The sequence below is a fragment of the Neltuma alba genome, unplaced genomic scaffold (genome assembly GCF_004799145.2).
Source record: "Neltuma alba isolate B1F8T4 unplaced genomic scaffold, ASM479914v2 tig00005864_pilon, whole genome shotgun sequence".
Taxonomy (NCBI): domain Eukaryota; kingdom Viridiplantae; phylum Streptophyta; class Magnoliopsida; order Fabales; family Fabaceae; genus Neltuma; species Neltuma alba.
The window spans coordinates 42,453-48,570 of NW_021634260.1; the positions used below are offsets into that span (position 1 = coordinate 42,453).

Genomic DNA, 6,118 nt, shown 5'->3' on the forward strand with positions numbered 1-6,118 from the left:
TAAGTCCTTTTTCTGCACTGTTCTAAAGTAGTAAGAGACGGTAAGAGCAGCTGGAAGAGTAAGAGAACTCCTAAGACAGATTGGCTTAGGCACCTAAGAGATGAATAAGTGGCCTGGGAAATTGACAGGAGGCTTAAGAAAATGGTATTGGTTCTTGGAATAGTTTTGGAGAATTATTGGTATGGTGACCAACTGAGTGGAGATGACTTCACTTAGTCCTATGGTCTAAGTCTCCCAGAGCTTGGTACCTATTTGGGAAGATGAGGACCAGGGATGAGTTGAGGATGTGGAAACCTCCTTCGGTTGTAAACCAGTACTGAGAGAATACCCATGATTTCCTTCCAGATAACCTCATCATTGATTAAGCTGGATTCAATTTCCTTCTGATTAATAGAGGAAAGCTAAAGTTAGAGGAGTTAGAGCCGTAAGACCTGGAAAAGAGACATTTAGGCTAGCTCTAGATACAGGAAGAACTCCATGTGACACAGAAACAGATTGGGCATCGACAAGCAAATCCTTAAGATGAGGCAAGAAACAAGAATGTAAGCTAAAAAAAAGACCCAACTAAAGATAGATTAAGAAAGGGGTCTAAGACAGCAAAGTACCAGGGTTGAGCCTATCAAAAACAGTGCTTCAGTTTCTCGTCAGCACTGTTCAGTTAAGTGTGCCTGGGTAAGAGTAACCTAGTGATAGGTAACCTCTGGGAAGTAATGTAAAAGGGTGCAAAAGCCAGAAATGTTAGCTATTTTGGCAAGAATGTAATAAGTCTAGCAGATAATGGAAGATGAAACTTAAGAAAGCTGTTAGGCTATCAAGTATCCTAAGCAGTATGGTTTCAGACTAAGACCTGAAATTTACTTGAAGTTTTGGAGGTCCTTATGAAAGAAATGGACACTGCTCTCAACTTCAGTATAGCCTACCATCCTGAGACAGATGGGCAGATACAGAGAATGATATGGATGTTAGAAGATATGCTACACGCATATGTACTTGATTTTGGCAGTAACTAGGGTATGTACTTACTGTTAGCCGAATTCGCTTAAGATGACAGTTTCCATGTAAGTATTTGAATGGCGCCATATGAAGCACTCTATGGGAGGAAACATAGATCTCCCTTGTGCTAGATAGAGTTCAATGAAAGAAGTAAGTATAGTCCTAATATAGTGGATCAGACTTCCCAGTAGACTAAAGTTATTTAGCAAAGACTTCTAACGGCTCAAAGTAGACAAAAGAACTACTCAGATATTAAAGGAGACCATTAAAGATTGAGGTTGGTGATTAAAATGTAACCAACAACGGAAGTCGGTCGATCCCTAAACCTTAAGAAGTTAAGTTCAAACTACAATGGACTGTTTCAAATTTTGTCCAAGACTGGACCAATAGGTTATAAGTGACTATTCCCCCGTATGTAAGTCAAATTCATGATGTTTTCTATAACTCCCAATGAAAGAAGTACCATTTAGACCCGACACATGTCACAAACTATGATGACATTGTGCTCCAAGACAACCCGTCTTTGAGATCAGATTAAAGCGAATCATTGATCAGAAAGTTGAAGAGCTGAGAAACAGGCAGTTTCCATTAGTCGAGATTGTTTGGAAAGGTCTTATACTAGAACTATGAGGGAGATAGAGACTAAGACAGAGGAAAAGTATCCTGAACTTTTCCAATAACATATATTTTAAATTTCGAGGACGAAATTTATTTAGAGGGGGAGAAATGTCATATCCAGTAATATGGCAACTAGAAATACGGATATTCCTAAATATTTAAAGGCCAAAAATGATGAGGAGAAATAGAAGAATTTTGGTGGAAAATAATTATTATATTTTCTAAGCCAATTATGAAAAGTTTGACTAATTAAGGAAAATTGGTCAAGAATAATTATGGAAAAATAATTCCGAGTCTCAGAAAATTAAGGAAAAATAAGGATAATGTTTCTTGAGAATTATATGGGATTATAAAATTGGTTTTATGACCAATTTGCCCTTAGAGAAATTACAAAGGAATTTAAGGGCAATTTAAGCAAGTTTAAGGTCTTTATTTGGAAAATTCCAAATAAATATTTTTAAGAAGAATAAAATCCCAAGAAAATTCCTATGATATCTCAAGGAATTATAAGAGATTATCGAATTATAATAAGACCATCAAGTGTCCAAGATTTTTCCCAATTCTTTTGAAAACTAGGAAAAATCAATAAAGAGAAGGAAATTAGTTTTCCTTTTTATTTAATTATTAGAAAATTAAATTTGAGACAAAGAGGGCAATTTGGAAAGATAAAAATGAAGAGAATAATTTATGGATTTGACAGAAAATAATTACAGGGGCTAGAGTACTGTAATTATAGAAAAGAAGTTAAACCCGGAGTAAAAGTGCATCGATAAAGCAAGAAGTAGAGTCTTGCACTTTGCTTGGCCCACAAGTTGCCACTTGTTAAGCCTTTAATGGATGGTAATTAGAGCTTTCCAAGTGTCAAGCTACCAATGGAGAGGATCTTGACTTTTGAAATTAATTTCAATTGTCATTAAGTTAATTAAAAGGGAAAATGCAAGACTAAGTAGGCACTTGACACTTGGCTTCTCATTAATGTGTGTAGATGGGATATTTTGTGAGCATTAATGAGCTCATCCTCCCCATTTTTCTGATCAAAGTTTTGGCCAAGTGAGAGGAAGAGAGAAAAGAGAAGGTTTTGAAGGAGAACCAAGGAAAAGCTATCAACTTTGGCCATTCAATCAAGGATTCAATGTGAGTTCTTAGTTCTAGATGTGTTCTTGCCTTGTTTTCCTTCTCTTTTATGGTTGAAAAATCTATCCCCTCTCTCTCTAATGGTTGGCCGAACTGAATAATAAAAGGGGAAGGGAGTTTTGTTCATCACACTTGCTAAGACATAACAACACAAGTTAGATCCTAGTGTTTGCAAGTGATTATAGTTGGTTTTGAAGTATTTTTCATGGTTATTTCCTTGAGTGTTATTTTCGGCCAAAGCAAGATCTGAACCCTAGGATATGTTTTTCAAATTTTTGAGGCTTCCATTGTGTTCAAAATGAAAAATAGTGTAGGGTAAACCTAAAGAACAAGTGTTGGAAGCCATAGAATCAAAGTTGCAATTTTTGGGTTTTAAACCCTAAGGGTTCGGCCAAGCTGAAACTCAAAGAGAAAAATTTATTTTATTAAATCCAAGTAGATATTTGAAATCTACATGAAAAATCATGTGGGGTTGAGTCAAGAGGGAATTTTTAGGGTTTATGGAAACCAACTCTAAAGATTCAAGAACAAGAATGGAAGCTTTAAGGGGTTTAGGAGTTACTTGAGATATGTTATTGATTTTATGAGGAATGGTTGGTGATTTTTGCTGCCCTTTTTGTGGATTGCCATGTTAGGGTTTGGCACTTGTGGAAGCAAGAAGGAACAACAAGAAAAACAAAAAAGCATTGGATCAAGGTAGTGGGATCTGATTAGCCATTAATGTTAATTTTGCATTGTTATTTATGGCATGTATGCTTGCTATTATATGGTTGAACTATGATGTTGTTATATGGTTGCTCCTTGCATTTGTTGCCATGGCCTTGCATGTTGAGGTTTCCTATTTATAAAAGATTAGTTCTCCTATGATAGCTAATGTTGAAATGCTTTATAATGATGCATGTTAATGTTTGGTTGATTGATCTTGCTACTGGGATTTCTGAAAATATCATCCCCCAAATATAATCTAACATTTTAGGGCCTGAAACTACTATGAGCAAGCTGCAGATTGGAGGCTAAAGTATGGTGTTTTGCCATAAAATTTGTGAACCCTTTTTGGTTATGTATATATTAAACTAATAGTGCTGTAAGTACACTGACTCTGCCATGTTCACGTGACTTTTTGACTATGCTCCCAGACGTGTTTAATCACGAAATTTGGTATGGTTATAGATAACGTCCTAATCTTCATTTTAATAGGTAATATGTTAAAAATGGCTAAGTATACAAATTTTAATGATTTTCAAAGTTAAAGGTCAGAATCTGGGAAAAAGGGTTTTTGGCAAATGGATAGTGTTGCATTTCACAACAACCTGACGCTTTTTCATAAGGAATTGGATCATGAGATTATTTTTTCTTGAAAGAGGACTTAAATAGCTTTAAATATAATTTTAAACCACCCCAATTGAATTTTTTTGGAATAAGTTATGAATTTTTGAAGTTGGGCTAGAAAAACTGGATTTTTACCCGTTGAACAGTAAAAATCTGAAATTTAGCGTTTTTAAGGTGAAAAGTGAGCCCAAGACCATCCAATGTGGTCTAAAGTGGTTTTAAATGAAACCTAAATAGATATAATAGTAAGGTGTGACACTCTTAGCCCAACTCGTTATTTTTCTATTTAGGTTTTCTCTTATACTAGGATTTGCTTGAACCAATACTCTACTTATACCTTGGTCAGAACCTTTACCAGAACTTCTGTTCTGTTTAAACACTTATTAGAACCTTTGCTCTCTTTAGATACTTGCTAGAACCTCTGCTCTGATACTAAAATGGAATGTCCTTCATTTAACCCCTCAGAATACGCATTCATAAGCATTATAGTTCAAGCAGATCATGACACAAGCCCGTGGATTTAAAAATTCAACATAATTACTTGGGTTACTATTTACTATTTAAATTCCAGATTACAGGCCCAAATTTAAAAATTCATAACTAATTCCATAAAAAACGCATTGAGGTGTTCTAAAATTATACCAAAAACTATTTGAAAGCTCTTTAGGAAAAAATATCTAATTGGACTTATCTTTACCCAATTCATACAATTTAATCAATAAATATTACTGTTCATTTGGGAAAATCAGGAACTTCTAGATTCTGTGCCTCAAATTTGGAAATTTGTATCTCTTTGTGTACATATCCAATTGAGATGATCTACTCTCATTTTAAAGCTTGGGATGTCTAATATAAGTCTACCAAATCTCGTGACTTAACTCATTCATTTGATAGGTCAAAATGGAGCTACAAATTCATTGCCCCAGGACCTACGTTTTATCCCTTAACCACTCTTTACTTTAATTCTTTTTCTTTCTTTGACGTACATAACTTGGGTTTACTCTTTTCCATTCATTCTCATACATTTCTATACATGCCATAAACATTATAATTAAATACATGACATCCTTGGCATCCATACACATAATTTACAAAATAAGAGAATTACACATTCATCAACAATCTCATTCATTAACATGAATAATTCTCCACTTTCTTCTCCTTGCTTCTCATGCCATTATTGCCCATTGATGGTTGACCTAAATGGTTAGTTAGAGAGGGGTGAGATTCAAAGCAATCTCAGTAGCAAAATTATCACGTACATGCACAAGATAGATGCTAACGTATGGTATGTAGTTTTCTTGATTTGTGCGTGTCATCCTTGCACAGGGGCCATGCTAATCTTCTCTGCATCGTTCCAATTTTATCGAATGTCCCCGAAAAGACTATGGTATGTAGTTTTCCATAAACTTAAGTTAACTAGTAACATGCCATCATGCTTTATGTTTGGTATAAAAATACATGGCCATGAAAACATATTAAAAACATCATTTTCAGCAACAATCATCATGTCACAACATCATTCAAACATCAACAAATATAAACCAACAGATAAGCATACCACATCAAGCAAATAAAGGGTAAGTTCACACTACCTTGGACTTCAAGCTTTCCTCTTACTTTTTCTTTGACTCCCTTGACTTTCCAACCATAAGAGCTTTCGATCAACAACAATCAAACATCCTCTTAGATGCTTCAAGATCCTAAACATAGCAATATTGATCATTCAATCTATTAGGAGTAAGAGATTACATAATGTTCAAGACTAACTCTCTTGAACCTCAACCCTTTCTCTTGGTTTTAGGGTTTTCTTTCTAACTTTTCTAATATAAACCTCATCATTTTCCATCCTTAAGATCTATTTCTTGTCAATTAAGACCACTTTGGATGGTCTTAGATTCAAGAAGATCAAATCTAAAAATTTTGCTTCACAAATACTGTTCGCACAGAAATTCCAGAATTTTTGCTCAACTTTGAAAATTCATAATTAATTCTAGAAGAATCAAAACTGAGTGGTTCTAAGTCTCACTGAAAGCTCCTTAAG

The 6,118-nt window shown here is 34.7% G+C and overlaps 1 non-coding gene across 1 annotated transcript; it reads right to left on the minus strand.

The window, feature by feature from the left end:
* Positions 1 to 5,357: 5,357 nt before the first annotated feature.
* On the minus strand, positions 5,358 to 5,460 carry LOC114748936 (U6 spliceosomal RNA). The gene has a single exon (XR_003740515.1). It is a non-coding gene; the product is annotated as a U6 spliceosomal RNA (small nuclear RNA).
* Between the last annotated feature and the right edge of the window lie 658 nt (positions 5,461 to 6,118).